At 41.2% G+C, this 26,660-nt stretch overlaps 1 protein-coding gene and 1 long non-coding RNA gene across 7 annotated transcripts in view; one reads left to right on the plus strand and one right to left on the minus strand.

Moving 5' to 3' along the window:
• Window positions 1-25,846, plus strand: part of LOC125487338 — a 72,449-nt gene extending 46,603 nt beyond the window's left edge. Inside the window, exons 4-5 of one of the 3 annotated variants that reach the window (XR_007265829.1) lie at window positions 4,711-4,788; window positions 25,194-25,846. This is a non-coding gene — a long non-coding RNA (uncharacterized LOC125487338). Of the gene's footprint in view, window positions 1-4,710; window positions 5,078-9,889; window positions 10,160-25,193 lie in introns of those variants that run through there. The other 2 variants (XR_007265828.1, XR_007265827.1) reach the window with 2 other exon arrangements.
• The window catches only part of LOC109927965 (methylcytosine dioxygenase TET3-like), a 331,959-nt gene that overhangs the window by 224,870 nt on the left and 80,429 nt on the right, over window positions 1-26,660 (minus strand). The window lies entirely within an intron of this gene.

The raw sequence follows: 26,660 nt of genomic DNA on the forward strand, positions 1-26,660 counted from the left end.
GTATATTCCAGTGATAAGGAAGAACTGTAGGAAAAGAGAGAGCCAGCCATGGATGTCTAAGGAAATAAAAGAAAGTATCAGATTGAAAAAAAAAACATACAAAAAAGCAAAGAGTAGTGGTAAACTAGTAGACTGGGAAATCTTTAAAGGCCAACGGAAAGCCACAAAAAAAGTTATAAAGAAAAGTAAGATAGATTATTAGAGTAAACTAGCTCAGAATATAAAAACAGGCAGCAAAAGTTGCTATAAATATGTAAATCGTAAAAGAGTGGCGAAGGTAAACATTGGTCCTTTAGAGGATGAGAAGGCCAATTTAATAACTGGGAATGAGGAAATAGCCGAGACATTAAACAGTTACTTCGTGTCGGTCTTCACAGTGGAAGACACAAATAACATGCCAAAAACTAATAGCAAGAAGGTTATAGCAGGTGAGGACCTAGAAACTATCATTATCACTAAGGAGGCAGTGCTGGGCAAGCTGATGATCTTGTATGTCTCTATCAAGTCACCTCTTAACCTTCTTCTCTCTAACAAAAACAGCCTCAAAACCCTCAGCCTTTCCTCATAAGACCTTCCCTCCATACCAGGCAACATCCTGGTAAATCTCCTCTGCACCCTTTCCAATGCTTCCACATCCTTCCTATAATGCGGTGACCAGAACTGTACGCAATACTCCAAGTGCGGCCGCACCAGAGTTTTGTACAGCTGCAACATGACCTCATGGCTCCGAAACTCAATCCCTCTACCAATAAAACCTAACATACTGTACGCCTTCTTAACAACGCTATCAACCTGGGTGGCAACTTTCAGTGATCTATGCACATGGACACCGAGATCTTTCTGCTCATCCACACTACCAAGAATCTTACCATTAGCCCAGTACTCTGTATTCCTGTTACTCCTTCCAAAGTGAATCACCTCACACTTTTCTGCATTAAACTCCATTTGCCACCTCTCAGCCCAGCTCTGCAGCTTATCTATGTCCCTCTGTAACCTGCAACATCCTTCCACTATCCACAACTCCACCGACTTTGTTGTCATCCGCAAATTTACTAACCCATCCTTCTACACCCTCATCCAGGTCATTTATAAAAATGACAAACAGCAGTGGCCCCAAAACAGATCCTTGAGGTACACCACTAGTAACTGAACTCCAGGATGAACATTTCCCATCAACCACCACCCTCTGTCTTCTTACAGCTAGCCAATTTCTGATCCAAACCGCTAAATCACCCTCAATCCCATGCCTCCGTAGTTTCTGCAATAGCCTACCATGGGGAACCTTATCAAACGCTTTACTGAAATCCAAATACACCACATCAACCGCTTTACCCTCATCCACCTGTTTGGTCACCTTCTCGAAGAACTCAATAAGGTTTGTGAGCCACGACCTACCCTTCACAAAACCGTGTTGACTATCCCTAATCAAATTATTCCTTTCTAGATGATTATAAATCCTATCTCTAATAATCCTTTCCAACACTTTACCCACAACCGAAGTAAGGCTCACTGGTCCATAATTACCAAGGTTGTCTCTACTCCCCTTCTTGAACAAGGGGACAACATTTGCTAGTCTCCAGTCTTCTGGCACTATTCCTGAAGACAATGACGACATAAAGATCAAAGCCAAAGGCTCTGCAATCTCCTCTCTAGCTTCCCAGAGAATCCTAGGATAAATCCCATCCGGCCCAGGGGACTTATCTATTTTCACACCTTCCAGAATTGCTAACACCTCCTCCTTATGAACCTCAATCCCGTCTAGTCTAATAGACTGTATCTCAGTATTCTCCTCGACTACATTGTCTTTTTCCTGTGTGAATACTGACGAAAAATATTCATTTAGCACCTCTCCTATCTCTTCGGACTCCACGCACAACTTCCCACTACTGTCCTTGACCGGCCCCAATCTTACGCTAGTCATTCTTTTATTCCTGACATACCTATAGAAAGCTTTAGGGTTTTCCTTGATCCTACCTGCTAAAGACTTCTCATGTCCCCTCCTGGCTCTTCTTAGCTCTCTCTTTAGGTCCTTCCTTGCTAACTTGTAACTCTCAAGCGCCCTCACTGAGCCTTCACGCCTCATCTCTACATAAGCCTCCTTCTTCCTCTTGACAAGAAATTCAACTTAAGGACAGTGGGAGCCTTTTTCCTCGGATGGTGATGGCTAGCACGAGGGGACATAGCTTTAAATTGAGGGGTGATAGATATAGGACAGATGTCAGAGGTAGGTTCTTTACTTAGAGAGTAGTAAGGGCGTGGAATGCCCTGCCTGCAAAAATAGTAGACTCGCCCACTTTAAGGGCATTTAAATGGTCATTGGATAAACATATGGATGATAATGGAATAGTTTAGGTTAGATGGGCTTCAGATTGGTTTCACAGGTCGGCACAACATCGAGGGCCGAAGGGCCTGTACTGCGCTGTAATGTTCTATGTTCTATGTTCTATGTTCTATGTTCTAAAGGTAGACAAGTCTCCTGGCCCTGATGAAATGCATCCCAGGATACTAAAAGAGGTGATGGTGGAAATAGCAAATGCACTAGTAATTATTTACCAAAATTCACTGGACTCTGGGGTGGTTCCCGCAGATTGGAAAACAGCCAATGTGACGCCACTGTTTAAAAAAGGAAGTAGACAAAAAGCAGGTAACTATAGGCCAGTTAGCTTAACTTCGGCAGTGGGGAAAATGCTTGAATCTATCATTAAGGAAGAAATAGCAAGACATCTGGATATAAATTGTCCCATTGGGAACACCCAGCATGGATTCATGAAGGGTAGGTCATGTTTAACTAATTTGGTGGAATTCTTTGAGGACATTACTTGCATGGTGGACAATGGGGAACCTGTGGGTGTGGTGTATCTGGATTTCCAGAAGGCATTTGACAAGGTGCCACACCAAAGGCTGCTACACAAGATAAAGTTGCACGGTATTACAGATAATGTATTGGCATGGATAGAGGATTGGTTGACAAATAGAAAGCAAAGAGTAGGGGTAAATGGGTGTTTTTCTGGTTGGCGGTCAGTGGCTAGTGGTGTGCCTCAGGGATCAGTGTTGGGACCTCAATTGTTTACAATTTACATAGATGATTTGGAGTTGGGGACTAAGTGTGGTGTGTCAAAATTTGCAGATGACACTAATGTGAGTGGTAGAGCAAAGTGTGCAGAAGACACTGAAAGTCTGCAGAGGGATATAGATAGTCTGAGTGAGTGGGCAAAGGTCTGGCAGATGGAGTACAATGTTGATAAGTGTGAGGTCATCCATTTTGGTAGGAATAACAGCAAAATGGACTATGTTTTAAATGGTAAAAAATTGCAGCACGCTGCTGTGCAGGGGGACTTGGGTGTCCTTGTGCATGAATCGCTTAAGGTGGGATTGCAGGTACAGCAGGTGATTAAAAAGACAAATGGAATTTTGTCTGCCATTGCTCGAGGTATGGAGTTTAAAAACAGGGAGGCTACGCTGCAGCTGTATAGGGTCCTGGTGAGGCCACACCTGGAGTACTGTGTGCAGTTTTGGTCTCCTTACTTGAGAAGAGATATACTAGCACTGGAGGGGGTGCAGAGGAGATTCACTCGGTTGATTCCAGAGTTGAGAGGGTTGGATTATGAAGAGAGACTGAGTAGACTGGGATTATACTCATTGGAATTCAGAAGAATGAGGGGAGATCTTATAGAAACATATAAGATTATGAAGGGAATAGATAAAGTGGAGGCAGGGAGGTTGTTTCCGCTAGCAGGTGAAACTAGGACTAGAGGGCATCGCCTCAAAATAAAGGGAAGCAGATGTAGGACTGAGGTCGGGAGGAACTTCTTCACCCAAAGGGTTGTGAATCTGTGGAGTTCCCTGCCCAGTGAATTGGTTGAAGCTACCTCACTTAATGTTTTTAAGGCAAGGCTAGATAAATTTTTGAACAGTAAAGGAATTAAGGGTTATGGTGAGCGGGCGGGTAAGTGGAGCTGGGTCTCAAAGATCAGCCATGATCTTATTAAATGGTGGGGCAGGCTCGAGGGGCCAGATGGCCTACTCCTGCTCCTAGTTCTTATGTTCTTATAACAAGTTGATGCCAAAATGAACATTTCTATCACCGCGTTTCAAACAGCTGTGTGTGATTTTTCAAATGGCACGGTGATCTGTATCTACTATATAAATTTTATGCTGGCAACACAGAATTAACACTTCAATTTTTGGAGGCATTTTCTTAGCTGACAATTAACAATAGTCCTGAGTGATCTCAAGGACAAGGACCAATTCCACCTCCCAGAAACACCTGCCAAACATGTGGCCAGAGCTGTGACTCTAGGATTGGGCTCATTGCTCATGCAAGGACCCATAGATCCCATGACCAATGACATGGAATTTCCTAGGTGGACAATCAATCATACTGGTTAGCAAGTTATTAATGACAACTAAGAGCCAGATAAAACAGTAAAACAAAGTTCTTTCACTGAAAGTGTCATTACGCACTAATTACTGGGCAGCCATCCCTGTCCAAAACAGAAACAGATTTTTTGATGTTACGGCAATTGTGAAATCTAAAATAGCAAATTTTTTTACTTGTTATTCCGTCTCCAATTCATTTGAATGTAAGCATTAAGCTTGCTGTTAAAATCACAATTTAACAAGTGCATTAACAAAACTAAAATGGACAACTGAAATGTACCTTTTTGCTGGTTGTAAAGTCTTTTACTGAAAGATATTTTTGCATTCAAGGTTGACCCTTCAATGCAGTACTGATGGTGATCTGCACAGTCAGGAGATGTCTACTTCTGAATGAGATCTTCAACCAAGGTACTATTCTGTTCTCTCAAATGGATATAAACGATCCCATGTAGACAAACAGGAGGCTGGAAGAACACAGCAGGCCAGGCAGCATCTGGAGGAAAGGAACAGTCAATGTTTCGGGTATGACCCTTCTTCCAGACTGGATGTGGGGGCAGGGGGAGCTGCAAATAAAGTAGGGAGAAAGGGTGGAGGCAGAATGACGGTGATAGGTGGACACTGGTGGTAGGTACAAACTGGTTGGTCGATGGGAGGGATGAATCCGGTTGGTGCCTGGAGGGGAGGGTCAGAAGATGAAATGGAAAGGTGAAGGTGGGGCTGGAAGGGGAGGCGGGGGACAGGTGGCAAAGTTATTTGAAATTGGGGAACTCAATGCTGAGTACTCCGGGCTGCAGGGTGCCCAAGTTCTCCAAGTTCTTCCTGTTTGTCTACCTTGGATTCCAATTCTTTTGTCTCATAAAAGATCCCATCCCAGGTGTCTTGGTCAATATTGAACCCTCAATCAACAAAACTAAATCTAGTCCTTATTTTGTTATTTGTTGGACCTTGTTATTTGTAAATTAGATGCACTGTTTCGTACATTACAATAATTAATTGACTGAAGAATGCTTTGGGACATCGTGAGATCATGAAAGCTCTATATATATAAATGCGAATCTTTCTTTCAAATATGAATCATAATTTTACTTTATATTTGGATTGTAAACAATTATTATACTTCCTTTGATATTATTGAGTGTCCAAATGCAATAACGTTACCTATTGTTAACTAATGTTTCTCCAAATAACTTTCTTTGCTTGTAATCCTGCCTATTCCTATATAATTACTCTTCAGTATTACTCCTATAACTGATTAATGTGTAAAAGCAAATATTAAAGTTGAAAATTTTGACGAAACAAGAAGAAAATGGAGTGAACATTAAAATTTCACTATAATTCTAGCCTTTATATCTACACAAGAAAGCAGAAGGACATCAAGTAACAAAACTGAAACAATAAGATAAAGTATCCATTGTTTTAACAAAGTTTGCAGATTAACTTTAAACAGGCATTGTGTGAAAATGGAAAATGTGGGAGTTCGTTGTGTAAAACAACCGACAGCAGTCTTTCATTTTAAACTATTTTCCAAATACTGGTTAAGTCCAGTTGGAAGTTCCTCAATCTAACATCCCAAAATTACACCAATATTCATTTCAGTTTCTTCAGCAATTAAAAATAAAGTAAATAGAAATCAGCAGAAATAATTATGCAAGTGTAGAACCTTAGGTCAGAAGTTCCCAACGCATGTAATATATACCAAAACGCTCTCAATCTCTCAGCCCATGCATATAAACTTAGAGCCTGTGCAGACAGCTCCATGAGATGTTTTGGACGTCATACTAAATTATTTAAGCCAGCTGTAGTTCTTTGGGAGAAAGTAGGAAGGTCCTTAGTGAGAACAAAAGTGTACATTTTGAATGAGGATTGTGATGATGATTCATGATGTTTCATTTTATTGTTATTATTATGATTTGGAAAATTCAGGTCTAAAGTGGACAGAACCATGTATAGCTTAAGTTTGATTTGTATTTCTATTTTTTTTGTTCAGAAGGATGAAAACAAAGTTTTATTTCATTTTAGATTTTGAGGTCCATGGGTAGTGCTGGATTGTCCACAGTTTATTTACTTGAAATAAAGGCATTTTTTAAAAATCCTTTAGGTGAATAAGTCAGTGTTCCAGAAAGCATGGGTAGAAGATTTTTAAAAATTTGGCTGTTATATCGCAACAATGTGTCCTATGAGTAAAGGAGGCAGAGACAGGAACAAGTCTCACAGAATCATAGAGTCAGCACAAACAAAGAAGGACCCATCAAGTAGGTCAGTGAGTGTGCAAGTTTCTTTCAGAGACTGGAACAAGTCAGAAAGAATATCCCTGTATCAGCGGCAGTACAGTTTAGCAGTCTCCAACATGATCAGCATTCAGTAAACTGAGACTGCACTGACCTTGGTGACAACCTCAGATCAGGTTGGCATCATCTGGTATTGTGGCCTCCACTGCTGGTCCTGGGGAAGAGCAAGTCCCAGGGCTGCACCACCCATTCAATTTAATCTCTCGGTCTGTTTGCCACATCCAGAGCAAATATCAGGAACCATGCACAGCAGCTACAGACTGATGACACTTCTCTGGGTGCACGTTGGGCTTTTAAAGATGGCACAAATGCTAGGGAAGCTGGTGTGTTCTCAGATATCCACTGAGTGGCAGGTTGATATAGGAACAACTTGAGGTAAGATGGGACCAGAATCAGACAGAAGGATGCCATGGTGCTGGGCAAATCATTAATGAGTCTTTTGTAAGAAAACACACTGGGCCTCAGGGCAGAATTCTCTCCAAAAAACTCGACAAAACTCAAACATATTCAAAAGAAATATAAGATTCGTCTCTATGCATCAGTATTGTTACTTTTCTCTGGAGAATAATTAAGAGCTTCTCTGGACTTTATCAAATCAAAATGAAAATCAATGATGTGAATGACGTAGTAAGGCCTATAGACAGGAGGAAAAACTCAGCAAGTGTGCCAAGTGTTATGGTCTCAGCTAATGGTACTACCGGACAAGCCAGGTCCCAGAATGAGACCTGGCTTGATAGATTACACTTAATTTTTTTGTTGCTCACTCAGTTAACATAGTGTTAGTCACTGAAACACATCATGTTAGTTACAAAGAATGTAAGTTTATTACGCAAAATACAAGCTTAACAACATTTATGTATACTGCAGTTGGAAAGATCTTAACATGCCACGTTTGTTTTTTGTACATATGATCAAATGTTTGTCACATTTCACTTTGTTTCCCAACACTATCCATTATAGAGGCTAGGTCCAGAGAAATTGTATTCCTGTCTCAACTCTTTAAGTTTCTACTTAACTGACTCCTTCCAGTTTCTCTTTTGTGAATTGTAAAGACAACTTTACAATTCCCCTTCAAGTCTGATGGCATGAACCTTTCACAATTCTAATCACATAAACTTTTTCCAGTTCTAACAACAAAGCTCTCCTGGCTTGAAATCTTCACAAACCAGAACAAATTAAAATACTGCTACTACTGTGATTAGTTTCCCTTGAACTGGAGTGCACTCTGCTAAGTCAGAACTAAAACTCTGGTGTTTTCTGAAATGAACTGAAAACAAAACTAATGCCTTAATATGTTTACACAGCCTCCCATAAACTCAAAGGTAGAAGCATCTTATTCTATTGACTAGATTTGTTCCAGATTGATTTTTCTGACCTTTCCTGAAAAAGTCTTCACAGCACTAACCCATATCTATTTGCCTACTTTATTTGAAACAAGACAAATACACATCTTTCATTATACATGTTAAAATGTTACTATGACAGAGAGGATACACAGGACAGAAGTGTACTTAAGAGTGATAAAATAAATCAAGTGAAATAAAAATCAGAGCAATTCAAGGCTGAATCAAAACTTGAAAATTCCAAAGTTGATATTCCAGTAATAATTTTGTATAATACTGAAGTGCTTGAAAAGTTAGATTGAATGTTACGCTATCTCCCAGAAAATTATCTCACTGTCTTTCGAAAGATGTTGCAACTTATCATGCCTTGACACTCTACAATCAAGCATCATTACCTCATGCCAATCTGCTGCTTTTTTCTCCATACCCTTTTTGAATGCCTTAACTGAACATACCTCCACCGCATTTCTAACTAAATACAGCTGTGCTCACTGAGCAAGGAACTTTAAAGTGGAAACAAGATGACCTTTCACTGAGGTTTGAATACCTAAGGCTGCTATTGAGTTTAAAAGGGTTGAATCTTTATTTATGATATTTGTAACAAGACTATGCCAAATAGTTGATATATAGTGTAAATATCGTTTGTGTGATTTCCTTTTTAATTTAACAAGAATTGATGTTCTTTCATTAGGAGTACATTGGAAGTCTTTGGAAATGTAATGTGGCTGATTACGACGGTAAACATAAACAAAAACCAAAAGAGCTGCGGATGCTGTAAATCAGGAACAAAAACAAAGTTGCTGGAAAAGCTCAGCAGGTCTGGCAGCATCTGTGAAGGAAAAAACAGAGTTAACGTTTCGGGTCCGGTGACCCTTCCTCAGAACAGGTTCTGTTTTCTGTTAACTCTGTTTTCTCCTTCACAGATGCTGCCAGACCTGCTGAGCTTTTCCAGCAACTTTGTTTTTGACCATGGTAAACATATTGCATAAAGTTAGCCTTATGGTCTATAAAGCCAAATTTCACTGTGGGATCTGACTTGTCCAGTGTTACTATCAGCGAGGCTGAGAACAGTTTGCTCTGTAAAAACATTCATTCCAAAATGTGAGCTGCATGCTAATTCATAAATGAATAAGAATACATGACTGATTAGAAATATGAAGACATATCCCAATTGTTCTCTCTTCTTACTCTTTTCGCTCACTGACCATCTTCCCTCTTTATTTATAATTAAGTGGGGTGAATTCAATGCAAATATTCTTGACTGTGAGCTTTTATAACATATAAATAACAAAAATAAGCATCTCATAATAAGTGTTCAGATAATTCTCTAAGTCCGCAAGTCATTGGAGGAGAAGAAGGCAGTTAAAGTCTGCTCTACTATTCAACAAGAAATGGATGATCTGATCCTCAATCCACTTTCCTGCTGTTTCCCCATAACACTTGATTCCTTTACTGATTAAAAATCTGACTATCTCAGCCATAAATTTACTTAACAACACAGTCTCAATAGCCCTCTGTGAGAAAGAATTCCACAGATTCACTCCCCATGGACAGGATAAATTCCTCCTCATCTGTGCCTTAAATGTAAAGCCCCTTATTCAGAGATCACGTCCTCTGGTCCTAGACTCTCCCACAAAGGGAGAAGAATTATTCCATTTATAATTCTAAGGATAGCATTTTTAACAAAACTTGGTTATCTACTTACACTGGAATTACAAATATTTTATAATTTTGAAATGTTAAAGGTGCATCATATTTATGATTAAGGATTAGTATAATCCTTTCTCCTCAGTTTTCAAATTCAGCAATGATATAAATCCTGTTGAAAACTGTCAACACATCAAGGTATCATGACAAAATTTATATATTGCCTTTCAGGATATCTCACCTCCACAAGCAAAAATGATTTGGGAAAAACGTTTTCATAAAAAAAGACACTGTCCTGCAAATGAAGGAATTTTATTCGACATAAGGGTACACATCTTCCCTTGTACTATGTTCATCACTGACAACTTGAGAAAAACAGATTATACTTGATAATACTAGGTTTCTATCTGTTTGTTGCCTAATTAAATTGTCTGGAGAGGTGGTATGGGAGAAAGGGAGAATAGAGACACTGGTTTGAAGTTATTGAACTCAATGTTGATTCCTGAACACTGTAAATTGCCTTAATAAAAAAAAACTGGCTGTTGTTCCTCCATATTGCATCACTGGAATACCACACAAGGCTGAGGACAGAAATGTTAGCCTGACAGCCAGATAGTATACTGAAATAGCAAGTGATGGGAAGGTCAGATTCAGTCTTTTGGACAGAGTGGAGTTGCTCCGCAAAGTGTTTGGTTTTACCAAGGAAAAGTAGGTCGCATTGTGAATGGTGAATACAGTAGACTAGATTGAAAGAAGGAGGAGGAGTAATTTGCTGCTTCACCTGGAAGATTTGTTTGTGGCCTTGGCATTGAAGAGGGAAGTGATAAAGGAGCAAGTACTACACCTTCTCTGATTGCACAGAAAGATGTCATGAGGAGAGGGTAAGATGTGTATGGTGGTGATATGTTGCTGGAGAAAATGGAAATGATAAAAGATGATTCTTTGAATGCAGAGGCTGGTGGGGTGGAAAGTGACAATATAGGGAACCCTGCCATTTTTTTGGGAGGGAGGGAACAGAAGAGGGCAGAAATTCAGGAAATGAATCAGGAACAGCTGAGGGCTCTTTCAACCACAGTGCAGGGGCATTATTTGTTGAGGATAACAGGAAGACTTTTAAGCTCATTTAAATGCTAATCTTTATTAACGGTATCTCTCTGTGAGGGCGAGCAAGGTTTCTTTATGCTTACTTCCCAAACACTCATTAACTATGTGCCATGCCCCTTTGGCAGCACGCTTATATTCTCCCACTCTCTGCAGGTGAAAATACGAGACATGGTAGAAGCACGCACGTGCATCAATGGAACAGAGACAACAAGGATAGAAAATGTGAGAGAATGGAATTAAATCATTACAGGAAGCAAGATATTCGGAACTGTTTTCAATGTAATTGTGGCACTCAGTGAGTTTTTAGTGGATATTCGTAAAAGGTCTGTCCTTAAAAATGAAAACAGAGAAGTCAAGGAAGGGAAACAAAGATTCAGAGATGGACCAGGTTGATGGTGAGAGATGGATGAAAAATGGAATCAAAAGCCCAAGCTATTGCACTGGTTTAAATCCCAACCCCGTCCACAGCAACTGATGGAATTTGAATTATATTTTTAAAAACCTGCAATTGAAAGTTAGCAAACTATCATCTTTTACCATAAAATACCACTAATGTCCTTTGGGAAGGAGACCTGTTATCCTTACTTGATCTGGCCTACATATGCCTCCAGACCCACAACAATGTTGTATTGTGTCAACACACAATGAGGATTACTTTTAAATGCCCTCTGAAGTGGCCTGATAAGCCAGGGACGCCAATATAAAATCAAAGAATATCATAAAAGAAGGTAGGAATGGTGCAGAACAATATCTGATGACATTTAGTGACAGCCATTGAAACCCTTCAGGAAAAAAATCCTCTGGAATTTCCTTCACCCTTTAATGCATCTTGCAGAGAAAATGTAAGTGTATGTTTTTGATGGTATTGTCACAAAACAAAGTACTTTTTAACATCTTTTCATGAATGTGAACAAAAAGCTCAGAATACCCATATGCAATATTGTCAAATCATCAATGTAATTACAAATAATTATGGAAAGCTCCACAATCAAAAACGTGTGCTTGGGAGCCACCTTGATTGAGAATGGAAATTCCAAATAATTAATCATCCCAAATTTTGGTCTTAAATATCTTTCTGGACAAACATAATGCAAACAACAAGAATGGAACTTTTCTTGCATAGAATGGTGCTCACCTCTTCTACAATGAGGCATTGTTTTATGTAAGACTTGTCTAGCAAATTCCACAAGAAACAGCAGAAAATGGCACGTGGTTAATGTGAGATTCCAAAGTAATTGTAGCATAAGAAAAATTCACATTTTTATGAGGTTGGTTTCTCCAATCTATATCTGCAGTGTATATAAAAATGTGATATCACATATTGGTTTTGTGCATAAAACTACACAGTGAATAAATCTTGGTGATGTTTTATCCTACTGGTCCATGAGAAATTTAGTCAGAGATAGTAGGAATTTAGTCAGCAGGCTTTTAAAATCAACCAGAACCTGTCATGGATTTGCCACAAACTGACATTCCAGCATTTTCATGTGATGCACTGAGTGGTCATAACTAGTATCTAACCATAGTCAGCCAATCACTTTACACATAGGCATACAGTGTCCTGATGATATTATCAAGAACAGTTGTTAATTTCCTGCCTGTAAGTGACCACAAGTATTTCAGGCTTCTACTTCTCGGACTTGATCCCTTGTCCCCTCCCAACTGTGGAGATCCTATGGGAAAATACTGCAGCTAAGCCTATGGATTGCCCTCTATGGAAGAATTCCAGGCTGCACAATTTCTGGCAGTTTCCCCAATGTCACCAAGATATTTAAAAAGGTACAGAAGACAAAATAAACTGTTTTTGCAGGAGCAGATGAGTTTTGAGTTGACATTACCTTGACTATTAAGGAGCTGCCTCCAGTTAAAATGGCAATCCATGGCTGTGTGGAGCATGCCTGCTTACATTAATGATTGCTTCAAGCAGACAGCAATAGTTGTGCAATTGGGTGGATGCTGGTATTAAAAGTGTAAGACACTACTTCGAGGCAGCCACATTTCCCAAAGGGAACTGCATTGTAGTTGTTCAAAATGTTGTCAGAGTCGTAAAGCAGTGAAGAAATCATAGAACCTTAAAGCTCAGAAGCTCATTCTGGCAATTTAAAAGGGCAATCATACTTTGTGCCACATCTTGGCTTTTTGTTCGTCATCCTCTAAGTTGCACATTTTCATGCACTTGCAAACTCCCTTTTAAGCTTATTTACATCATAAACTTCATTCAGGGCATCTCTCTTTGAAGTCACATGTATACCCAGTCAAGCACTGTCAGTTTGGAGTTGCCCTGCGTGGGTCTGCGAATTGCCCCAATCGTGTTGGATTGAGGGAAAATTGCGACTTGCTTTGTAGATAAAAACCTTGAGATCCTGGTTAATGGGCTTGACAGAGGAGGGCCATCCCCTTCCCTCAGGGCTGGTAGAGATGAAAATGCTCCAAGACACAGCAGCCTCATCTGCCACATGGGTCATTACCGTTTCCATGGTCCAGAGTAATGTCCAGCAATTCCACAAGGCAGTCAATTAATCTCTATTCTCCTTGATGGTAAATGCCACCATCTGCTCTCTGCTAGCTCACAATCACTACTTCTTCTTCTGCACACATCTCCCACCAAGACACATGGTCTATTGCATGCAACATCTTTTCTCAGTTGCTCTCACTCATCCAATGCTTCCACACCAATAACATGCATGACCTCTACGCTGTCTACTCACTCACTTGGGAGATTTCACCAGCTTTCCCACACCTGCAACAACAGCAACGGCTGTGCCAGCCACTTTCATCTCACTCAATCCCTCCCTTTCTGGCATATGTTCATCCCCTTAGGTCACGACTGGCAAGCATGCAAAACTACTGTCTGTATGCTCAAAGCCAAGTCAAGATAGAAGTACTGTCAGTATTTAAGGTATGATTGAGGGAAAAGAAGTGCTAAAGGGCAAAGCAAGGATGCTGTGATCATTGAAGTAGGCACAAAGTGAGTGAGTGCAAGGAGAGCAAGCAAGGAGCTCTGAGATGCACCCCGGTCAAATCTATGAGATGGGTGCCTATCCCTGCACACCCTGGCAACAGCAGCACAATGAAAGGTGTCAGTGCACTCCAACGTGCATCACCAAAGTGTAAGTGGACCAGGGATGTTACATGAAGAAGCAAGCTAACCATAGCAATGTGCATCAATGTACTATTTAAGTTGGGGAAGTTAAAAAGATGGTACGTTTAGACAGATTGATACTTTACAACAGATAACATGAATCCCAAAGACTGTTGCCTGCCCATTGCCAGGGTTAAGAACATCTCCTTAGACTGAAGATGAAATTGGAGTAGGAGTTTCATGGTCCTCATGGGTGCCAATGACATTGGTTGGAGTATGAAAGAGTTTCTGCTTGAGGAGTATGACCAACTCAGAGCACTCTGGATGATTGTTTTTAATTACCTAAGTCATAAGAACTCAAAATAAAGCACCTTTGAGGCATTTTAGGATGTTAGCAGCAGCAGAATTGTATGCAGCCATAATCTGTAAACTTATTTCCTGGAACTCCTTGGACTGCCATGAGCATCAAGTCAAGGTGTCAAGCCTGGTTCAATGAAGAGTGGAGCCCACAGCTCCAACAATTTATTCAGGACTATTTCTGGAGTGATTCCATTTTCTGATTTATAGCTGCTTCAGGAACACGATTTGTATCCTTGTTATTGAAGACTGATGGAAAATGTGTGTACAATTCATCTGCTGTCTCTTTACTTTTTATTATCAATTTTCCAAAATCACTTGCTTTTGGGCAAATGCTCAATTAATTGATTATTTTCCTTTTGAAATATTCAGAGATAGTCATCCCATCTGTTTTTATACTTCTGGCTAGCTTTTTCTCATAGTATAATTTTTCCCCTCTTTATTGATATTTTTATCATTCTTTGTCCAATCTTGTAACATGCCAACTGTCTTTGCACAATTATATGCATTTTCTTCAAGTTTGATACTACTTTTAACCAAAAATGGTAGGTGCGTATCAGAGAATTTTACTTATTCACTGGAACATATTTATTCAGTATATTTTGAATATCTCCTTAAAAACTGCTCCTGCATCTCTGTTAACCTATCCTTTAAGCTAGTTTGCCATTTCATTCCACTATCTCTGCTTTCATGTGTCCATAACTGCCCTTATACAAGTTTACAAAAATAGTCTTGCCCCACTCCCCTATCCATCTAACTAAATGTAAAATTCAATTCTATGACACTAACTAGGGGAGCTTTCAATGTGAGATTATTAATTAAACCGATCTCATTGCAGATTTAGTATAGTCTGCCTTCTGATTGGCCCCAAAACATCTTGTTCTAAGAAACAATCCCCAAAACATTCTATGAACTAGGTTACCTTTGCCCATCTGACTGTACTTAGATTATTGCTATGCCTTTCTGACAAGCCCCCATTTATTTCTTCTTTTATGTTTCACCCTATCATAGGATTACTGTTAAAGGGCCCTGAATATCGCTTCCACAGGGGTCTTTGTGTCTTTATCATTTTTCATTTCTACCACTTCCTGGTTTCCTAAATTTAGTTTACCCCTCACTATTGTGCTTGTACTATCCTTGTCTAACTGAGCCACCTCCTGATTTTCTCCTAGCTTCCTGTCCTTCCTAAAAGTTTTACACCCTTCAATATTCAGAACCAATCCACAGAATCCTACTGCTGTCTGGTACCAGATGTATGCTAGAATCATAGAATCCCTACTGTGTGGGAAGAGACCATTCACCCACTGACTCTGCACCAACCCTCCAAAGAGCATCCCCCCCCAGACCCAAACCCTGCACCACCACCACCACCACCCCCCCACACCGCCGACCCTATCGCTGTAACCCCACATTTACATGGATAACCCACTTAGCCTGCACAACCCTGGACATTACAGTCCAATTTACCGTGGCCAATCCACCTAATCTGCACACCTCTGGTCAGGCTGTTGCTTGACTTGACTGTTCTAATAACTTTGGCCCAACTGCCCAAATGTTAGTAAGGAAGACTTTGCAGTGTTGACAGGACTGGTTTTGCCATTGTCATTTCTAGTGCCTAGGTCAACGCTAGGTAGTCTGTCCAGTTTTCTTTTCTTTTTGTTCAACTTTATACAACAGAATGGCTTGCTCAACCAGTTCAGAAGGCATTGAAGAGTCAATCATTTTGAGAGTCTGGAGTCACACAAAGGCCAAACCAGGTAAGGGCACTGACTTCCTGCCCCTGAAGATTTTGGCGAAACAGATAGTTTTTTTTATTATTCTAGACAATGGCTTTATAGTCATCAATTTCTTTCAATGAAATTAGATTCTACCAGCTACAGTCTTCAGAGCATTTGCCTGGCCTTCTGGATTACTAATACAGTAACATTATGAGTTCAGTTAACGTTTTTTGGGCTGTTTTCTGTATGAAGGGGTTGTTTTCCGAGGAAGGGTTGAGCAGTTTGAGATTATCCTCACTGGAGTTTAGAACAATAAGAGGCAATCTCATTGAAACATAAAATTCTAAGAGGGGTTGACAGAGTAAGTGCCAAGAAGATGTTTCCAAGCATAGAGGAATCCAAATCTCGGGAGCAGAGGTTTTTAAAAGATGTTTCCCATTTAGAACTGAAATGAAGAGAACTTTTTTTTGTCTCAAAGGGACAAATGTCTTTGAAACTGTCCTTACAAGAAGCAGCGGAGATTGGATCTTTGAGAGATTGGAAGGGTAAAAACAACATTCAGTTGTGTGCAAGAGCGCCTCTGGATATCAGAATTCTAGACATAAAAGACAGATATCAACTTTAAGGTCTGCTTGGTCTGCATGTTGTAAGCAAACAGTAAGCCTGTTTAGCTCAATCAAGTTTTGCCAGCGATTATCTCACGGACACAGATTAGATGATTCTTCCACTCCATGAGTTGATAGATCTCAACCCCCAAGGTGCAGCTGACCTCAGTACCCAAGGCGAGGAGAGTAAGCTGATTGGAATACTCTATGATGAGCCAGCACTCAATGGACTGAATGGCCTCCTTCCATGCCACAAATATCTCTGACTCTATACCTTCAGCTGCCTGCTCCCAAAGCTCTGAAATTCCCTCTCTAATTCTCTCTACCTTTCTACCTTGCCATTTTCCCAAACACCTCTTAAAACCCAAAATAACTCCACTGAGGCCGGTATCCTATCATCAAGTCACCCTTTATTCACGCTGCGCAGTACATGGACTCTGACCAGCTAGCTATCCCTGCCTTAAAACTATTAAATGAATCTGCCTGCACCAATCTGCAGGGAAAGGGGTCCAATGACCATCAACCCACTGAGAGATAACCTTCTCCTCAACACTATCTTAAATCACTGTGAAGTGCTTTTGGACGTTTTACCATGTTACAGGTGCTATGTAAATGAAACTTATTGCTATTATAGTCATATGTGCAATGGTAAGTTGATAGATCCATCTCACGTAGCCATTTAGTGAATAGCTCACCAACCCAAAATGTCTGAAATTTCCAGCCCAATACAGTTGTAAATAAAGGAACTTTGCAATCTCTAAATTACAGGTCAAAAGTTGTACACAAATATTCCAATATCATGGTAATGCTGTCTATTTTTGATTCAGGTTTATCCATGATTCCTCAGCTATTCAGCATCTCAGTACTTTTCAAAATGTCAAATTACTGTTACCACAGCAACAATGAAAGCTGTTCTAAAATGTTAGAACTTTATGCTAATCCCCCAAACCCAGAAAGGTTAAGTCCTGTTAATGTTCAGACCAAAATGAAACTATAGTCACTGAACTATGAATGGAGGATGTCTAAACAATATAATTTGACTTGCTGCTTTAAGGGAGTAAAAGCTTTGATGTTTGATGTCTACTGTTTCACCAATGGAGTTACATGGTCTCATTGAAAATTTTAATCGCATCACACAAGGTGAGAACAGGAACCAGGATTTTTAAAAAAGCAACATAAATCTGTTCATATATCTTCAATTTGAATCCCAAACAATGGTTGTGTATGAATTTACAGATTTTAGCAGAGTCAGTTAAATTATCAATAAAACATGTTGATAAATAAACCTTATTCAATTCAGTTTTAGGTTGCTTAAAATCATTCGCCTCTGTTTCTTTTATGGAAACAAGAAACAAAATTGTGAAAGATCTGATGATATCTTTACCAGTCATCATATGTACAGAGATATTTGTCTGTCTGCTTGAGTTAGATTTATTGTTATTCTTGTCATGACTATTAAATTTTGTTTACCAAATTAAGTGATATATCGGCACTGAAATGTTAAAGTCTAGAAACCTTTGTCATTACTCCCCACAATACGCCCTCTCATTGAGAAAAAACATAACACTAAGCTCAAACAATAACAACATCACCATCGACAACGGTCATAATGTGCTTCAGCTGGATATACCGAGGTCAAGGTGATGACGACCATACTTTCAGCCCTGATGTCAAAACTTCTGATATAATTGAACTTCAAAGTATGGTTGCTATCTGCTAATACACGTTACACCGCACAATTTTCTTTCTGTATTGTTGTTCCGGCATGCAGCATTAAAAATGCCATTATGAATATCTTATTCTAGTTAGCTCCTATGATAGTGCCAACACTTAAGAATATCAAAACTGAAATGAATCTTTTGAAATAAATGTCCTCTTTTGTAATATTTATATTGTACACAACTGCAGCAATAAGGTGAATAGGAAACAGTGAGTCAAGAAAGCACTTTGGAGCCTTTTGTAACCTCACAGTATCCCAAAGTGCTTCACAACTAATTTATCTATTTTTGAGACAACACAACCGCTAGATTCCTCAAACAGGAATGAGACAAATGACCAAATAATCTATTTTATTGACTGACCATTAAATTTTGCCCACAATACTACAAATCCTGCCCTTCTTTAAATAGTAACATGAGGTCTTTTACATCTACTGAGAAAGCATGGACAGAGCATTGGTGACATTCAAATCATTGCAACTCTGTGGGTGCAGCACTTAAGTCAGTACTAAAGCAAAGTTTCTGGTAGTTCTTTGGCAAGTCCACAAGGATTCTTAACAATTTTAATAGATCCACCATAGAAAACATCCTATCTGGATGCATCACTGCTTGGCATGGCAACTGCTCTCCCCAAGACCACAAGAAATTACAGAGAGTTGCGAACTCAGCCCAGTCAATCAAGAAAACCAGCCTTCCTTCCATTGGCTCCATTTACATTTGCCGCTGCCTCAGTAAGTAGCCAACATAGTCAAAGACCCCTCCCACCCCGGTCATACTCTCTTCCACCCTCTTCCATCATTCAGCAGATACAGAAGTTTGAAAATACGTACCAGCAGATTTAAGAACAGCTTCTTTCCCACTGTTATCAGACTTATGAAAGGACCTCTCATACATGAGAGCTGATTTTTTTCTGCACCTTCTCTGGAGCTGTAACACTATATTCTGCATTCTGTTCTATTGCCTTGATATACCTATGTAAGATATGATTTGTCTGGTTAGCACACAATACATTACTTGTCACTGTATCTCGGTACATGTGACAATAATCAATCAACTCAAATCAAATCACTTATGGTCTGCTGACATCTTATTCAAAGTGCTTGTAAGGACAGGAGGTCGAATGAGTAAAAGCCAAGCAGAACAGATTGAAGAAGATGTGCTCGAAGTCCAAATGCCAATGTGCACATCCCTGCATCTGTTGTGCAAAGTTGAGAAAGACTTATTATCAACAAAACCTGGGACAGTGGACCAAAAGGTATCATCATTAACCAGCATAGCCTTATTGACTGTTCCTGCCAAGACACCCCAACTAAATTCATAGTTATTGTTGCCTCAAACTGACTGTCTTCATATGCTCCAGGTCAGCGAATCTGACATAGATCTATGTCAACTGTTGCTAGATGACTTGCAGTTATCACGCGCTATAGGGCTAACAATAGTAGTCAACTGTAAATTCAAGCCTACTAGCACCTCATTCCAGACAGTATTGATGCTGTGCAGTGTAGGACAATCACACTCACAATCACATGATGCAGCATACCTCACCCTCAATAGTCATTAAAAAAAGAAACTGCTCAGTCATTTGTCTGTAGACTAATGACTGCACACTGAGACCAGGATAGTCTATGTTAGCAGGAATATACTGTATTTTTGGTTAAGCTGTATTTCCACTTACTCCAAGGGCTTCTCTGACTCCAGCTGATTTTCTGGAGCTGAGGTGATTTGCATTTAATATTATTCTTTTTATCCTTCTCATATGTTTAAATTGAATAATTAAATGAATGGAGATTACCGGGCAGAAATTTATAGGGAGCTGACAGAATCAGATATGAAATCCATCTCAACTTTGGGAGCAACTGGAGCCATTTTTTATGCTTTTCACAAGTGGCATGGTGAGATTCTCCCGAGACAGCAGTGAGTTGCCACTTGACCTTGCTGACAGCACAAGTTGCCTCGACATGGAAACCAGAGCATGTACCTGGTGGATTCAGCTCACCGCTTGATCCAAATATTTCCATGTTGCATACAACCAAACCGCAATTCAAGTCATAATCTATGGGTACCACCCCGACACACACCCCTCGTCCACAGCCAGTGGCATCATGCCACCTCTCCAATACACTGGCAGAGGAAACACAAATTTGCATTGCTGGATGCTCTAGAAACTAACATTGAAAGACTGCAGCAGGGGCATTCTTCATGGAGGAAAAGGGCCGTGCTGTATGCCTCTATGACTCTATTTCAGGGCTGCTCGCTTGGTCTCGTAGTGCTCACACTTACTTCATACTCACATACTACACAGTCCTTGTGGAGATGAAGTCCCACCTTCACAATGAGAATAACATCCATCGTGTTGTGTGGCACTGTCACCGTGCTAAATGGGACAGACTTCGAACAGATCTAGCAGCTCAAGACTGGGCATCCATGAGGCGCTGTGGGCCATCAACAGTAGCAGAATTGTACTCCAGCACAATCTATAACCTCATGGTCTGGCATGTCCCCCACTCAATCATTACCATCAAGCCAGCGGATCAACCCAGGAGCAGCACCAGGCATACCTGAAGATGATGTGTCAGCCTGGACCAACTACCAGTCCTGGACTTCCCAATAACCAAGAACCTGTCCTGGACTTCCTACGTAGATGTGACAGTCAAGAAGGCACAATAATGCCTCTTCTTCCTCAGGCGGCTCAGGAAATTCGGCATGACCATAAGGTCCCTCATCAACTTCTACAGATGCATTATTGAAAGCATACTGTCCAGGTGCATAATGGCCCAGAATGGCAGTTGCTGTGCCCAGGACCATACATCCTTTGCTTACTATGATCTGCCTGTACCGCTCGTAAACAAAACTTTTCACTGTATTTTGGTACACATGACAATAAATCAATCAGTCAATCAAAAAGCACTACTTGCATGCCAAACAGTATAAGCAGCAAGTGATAGACAGAGGTAAGCGATCCCATAACCGACAGTTCAGATCTAAGCAGTGCGGTCCTGCTACATCCAGTCATAAATGGTGGTGGACAATTAAATAAATCACGAGAGGAGGAGGCTACACAAATATCCCCATCCTCAATGATGGACGAAGACCCCAGGACATCAATACAAAAGATAAGGCCGAAGCTTTCACAGCAATTTTCAGCCAGAAGTGCCGAGTGGATGATCCATCTCGGCCTCCTCCAGTGGTCGCCAGCCTTACAGATGCCAGTCTTCAGCCAACTCGATTCACTCCTCGTGATAGCAAGAAACAGTTGGAGACACTGGATACTGCAAAGGCTACCGGCCCTGACAACATTCCGGCAATAGTACTGAAGACTTGTGCTCCAGAACTTGCCGCTCCCCTAGCCAAGCTTTTCCAGTACAGTTACAACACTGGTATCTACCCGACAACGTGGAAAATTGCCCAAGTATGTCCTGTACATAAAAAGCAGGACGAATCTAACCCAGTCAATTACTGTCCCATCAGACTCCTCTCGATCATCAGTAAAGTGATGGAAGGTGTCATCAACAGTGCGGTCAAGCAGCACCTGCTCAAAAATAACCTACTCAGTGACACCCAGTTTGGGTTCCACCAGGGCCACTCAGCTCCTGACCTCAACACAGCCTTGGTTCAAACATGGACAAAAGAGCTGAATTCCAGAGGTGAGGTGAGAGTGACAGCTCTTGACATCAAGGCTGCATTCAACTGAGTGTGGCGTCAAGGAGCCCTCGAAAAACTGGATTCAATGGGTATCAGGAGGCAAACTCTCCGGAGGTTGGAGTCATCCACGACACATGGAAGATGGTCGTGGTTGTTGGAGGTCAATCATCTCAGATCCAGGACATCTCTGCAGGAGTACCTCAGGGTAGTGTCCTGGACCCAACCATCTTCACCTGCTTCATTAATGATCTTCCCTCCATCATAAGGTCAGAAGTGAGGATGTTCGTCAAATATTGCACATTGTTCAGCACCATTTGTGACTCCTCAGATACTGAAGCAATCTATGTTCAAATGCAACAAGATCTGGACAATATCCAGGCCTGGGATGACAAGTGGCAAGTAACGTTCGTTCTCCACAAATGCCAGGCTGTGACCATCACCAATAAGAGATATTCTAACCAACGTTCCTTGGCATTCAAGGTTGTTGTTATCACTGAATTCCCCACTATCAACATCCTTGGTGTTATCATTGACCAGAAACTCAACTGAACTCACCACATAAACACAGTGGCTACAAGCACACATCAGAAGCTAGGAATACTCGGCAAGTAACTCATCTCCTGACTCCTCAAAGCCTGTCCACCATCTACAAGGCACAAGTTAGGAGTGTAATGGAATACTCCCCACTTGCCTGGATGAGTGCAGCCCCAACAACACTCAAGAAGCTTGACACCATCCAGGACAAAGCAGCCCGCTTGATTGGCATTACATCCACAAGCATTCACTCCCTCCATTACCGACGCTCAGTAGCAGCAGTGTGTACTATCTACAAGATGCACTGCAGAAATTCACCAAAGATCTTCAGACAGCACCTTCTGAACCCACCACCGCTTTTACCTAGAAGGACAAAGGAAGCAGATACATAATACCACCACCTCCAAGTTCCCCTCCAAGCCACTCACCATCCTGACTTGGAAATATATCACCATTCCTTCACTGTCACTGGGTCAAAATACTGGAATTCCTAATGGCATTGTGGGTTAATGCACAGCAGGTAGACTGCAGCAGTTCAATAAGGCAGCTCACCACCACCTTCTTAAGGCCAACTAGAGATGGGCAATAAATACTGGCCAGCCAACAACGCGCACATCCTACAAATGAATAAAAAATCATCACTCAAATCTTGTATCGCTTTGCTATGTCATGCCAGTTGGCACATCAGCCAGAGCCAAAGCCACCATTATTGCCACTTTGAAGTACTTTTTTGCACAGAGACACAGACAGGTTGACTGTCATGCTTATCGGTTGGGATCTGTCTGAGGGTGGTGTGAGGAACATGTTGATGAATGCTAAATTGATATCCAACACCTACACAGAAAATGTTCCAGCTGCCTATTTGGCAACACACTACACATTACTTGACCAAATCGCCATGCCTGAAATTTTGCCATTGTTTATCAGGGGCACTTGGTACCATCAGTCAGAGGCTTTCATACCATCAGTCAGTCATTCATTTGGGATGGTCACAATTCACTGGAACTGTCCCAATACAGTCCGAGGGGTGTTCAACAGTCAATCTTTAAGGGCCAATGCAAGCGGTTAGAGGAAATTGCATACTGCCAGTCAGGGAGCTGCAAACACAAAGATGAAAGGCCTGCTCAGTCATATCTATCTTTCAGGTGAATTCAATGGGTAAGGCAGGATACTGTAAGGGTAGCAGGAGATGCTAGAAGGGGTGAAGGAGTCAAGGTATTTGTTGAGGTGGGGATAAGGACAGTACACAGAAGAGCACTGTGGGTATCAATAAAGTGTAATGGCAGAGTTTGGGACAAGGAGGACTGTTGTAGGTGAAGTTCAGCGTGGTGGATATCCACACTACAAGATGGGTTGTAATTGGCTGTCGGGGTAATGCAAGGTAAGAGAGGATATGGTAGCTTTGGGGGTTATGTGATGATGAGGTGGGCCCATTGTTAACAGTGTCAACCACAAATTTTTCTCTCTCTAGATGTGTTCCTACCATAAAATGACTGGAACAACATCCAGGGTGGGCAAAGTATATATCAGTTTGATGAGCATAGGCATAGGATTCACATTTGCTGGACGCTAGGACATTGTAGCAACAAATACATGAAGTGGCTATTTGCAAAGCACAACTTCATTTAATTTGCAATCATTTCATCACCCATTTGCTTTTCCATGCAGAGTGAGGGTGCTTAGGAGTTATATGCTGGTCAAAGGCAATTTGCCACACGTCATTACTGCTTGCAACTTACACTTGGGCATCTCAGTAATATGGAAGTGACCAGCAATGACACTACAATAAGCCAATGCTGTTTGAAGGGGAGTTACAATTCATTCAATTTCCAGCTTTCTTATGAGCCACACAACATGGCTTTGTTACCTATCATGTAACTGTTATGATAATGTGTACTGAATACATTGTGAAGTTCAACATATGATGTGGGCTAGCATTGGTGGGGTATTGATGCACTACAGGCCCTCCATTCTTCATGACATTAGGTAGTCACATAGCCAGTGTGACACTTTCAACCAAGTTGCTGCACATGCTGATCCTGAATGTGGATGGATGATGGAAATGGTGTCCCTTGTTATTTGAGTGCAGCATGTTGAACTGTATGTGCTTCGCCCTCATTGCTATGCCACTGATAATGTTCCGAAGTCTAAGAAACTCTTTCATTAGCCTGTTCCCTATGTAGGTCCTTCCCATCCAGAATGATCAGCCCTGTCACTTGTGGCATGTTGGTTGAGGTGGCTGCCAATATAAAAAGGCAATGGGAATGAAGAAGGACCAGGGCCATGGCAAGCTCAGGAGCAGTAGCAAGCTGGTGCGGAGGAAGAAGAGCACCTAGCTCAAGGACAGGTCTCAGCCACAGGGCCTCTCAGGTTGCACAGAAGGCTCAGAATTTTCTGACCCTGATTCCATTTCCTGTTGTTCAGTGATGCAGGCTCCATATGTCCTGTGACGCTGACTAAACTGTTCCTGATACTGGAGCAGGACCTGAGGGTTGCAGGAGTGGGAGGCACTCTGAACTTCCAATAGACAAGCTGCTTTCAGGGGGCAACAGGTGACCAGTGTTGATTTCTCGGTCACATACCCACAAGCGCACCAGGACAGATATCTGTGCAAGGTCACACCAGTTATTTTGTTCCCCAATGATGTGGTCAGTGTTGCAGCTGGGCAGTAGGATTCAGAAACATAGTTTCATTCCCTCAGGTGTAGGGTGTCATCGACTGCACACATAAGGCACTCAGAAGGCCATATCACAATGCTGTGTAATTCATCAACAGGAAAGGGTTCTATTCATTTGATCTGTGGTCATCTATGATCACCACTCTATCTTCCTGGAGCTGTATACATGCTATCCTGGCAGTTGCCAATGTCCTGAAGTGCTCGTATGTACCTGGTTGAGTGCCATACAAGGCTGGTTACTAGAGGGCAAGAACTACACGCTGCGACCATGGCTCATGAGAACATTGTGCAACCTCCCTGACTGATATGGAATGCAGGTTTAACACCATTCATGCCACAACCAGGGCAATGCCGTTGATGAGTACAGGACTGTTGAAAATATGGTTCTGCTGCTTGGAATGATCTAGGGAATCTTCCAATATATTCTAGACAGAATGTGCCATGTCATCCTGGCATGCTGTGTTCTGCACAATTGAAGCAGACAATAAGGCGATGCGCTGGATGCAGAGAAACTGGGAGAATGGGAACAGTCTTCTGAGGAGGAGAAGGATGACTTTAATGAGGAGGAAACTGTCATTGTTCATTTCAGAGCTCAGCTGTATCGGACATTAAAAACCACACAAAACTTTGACACTTTGAACAGATTACAACTGGGTGCAGCAGATGATCGTGGACTATAAATTAATCAGTGGTCATCATGAGAAGCCTGGTTTGCACCAATGGAACAAACTTCAGCCTCTAATCATTTTGTTTGTATTCCCTTTTGCTTTCTCTAAATAAAAACTCATGTTTGTACTTATCTAATTGCTTGTTTTTATGTAAAGTTTCCCTAATGGACAATGACAAGCTGAAGGTCTACAGTGGGTATTGGGGACAAGGTAGTGCTGCCTAAGAGCATTCAGACGGGATATAACTATGGATGATTAAAGTGTATGGTGTGGGCAGTTAAACTGTGACTAGGGTAAGAAAACAGGGTTGTATGTGCAACAGAGTTCCAGTCATGTCAACGTGTCTATGTGACTGCTGAGCCATGTTGTTGCCAGTAAGAGGCAACATTGACACTTCCAGGTGCACAGCAGCCTTTCAGAGATGGAGTGGGGGCAAGGGATGCCATTCTTTCAGTAGGTATTGTTAAAATACTGCAAGGAAAACCGTTCAGCCTTAAATTGAAAAACCCTCCAAAAAACTTTATGCAACTCAGACTGAGACAAAAACATAGGATTCAGCATAGATCTTTTGAAACAGCTTGGTTGAACAAGGAACATCTCCCAACAAGGAGATTTTTCTTCTTAGTCTACTGTACAGTAGGGATATTTTCCACCAGAGTTATGCCCATTAAATTTTTCTGCAATTAAGATTTTCATCCAACCTCAAGAATTGTGCATCCATACACCATAACTTATTTGAAACTATGCATAATTATGAAAGGGAGTTCAGCAGATTTGGTTGTTAAGAACGTCTGCTGTCATATCAAGAGATGAAGGCTTTTGTCCCCAATGTTAAAGTGGGAACAAAGCTGAGGTTGGAACTACGGGAGTTAGCTATTGCAGAGAGCCAGCAAAGAT

This window comes from Rhincodon typus, chromosome 40, assembly GCF_021869965.1.
Source record: "Rhincodon typus isolate 14 chromosome 40, sRhiTyp1.1, whole genome shotgun sequence".
In the NCBI taxonomy this organism is placed as follows: domain Eukaryota; kingdom Metazoa; phylum Chordata; class Chondrichthyes; order Orectolobiformes; family Rhincodontidae; genus Rhincodon; species Rhincodon typus.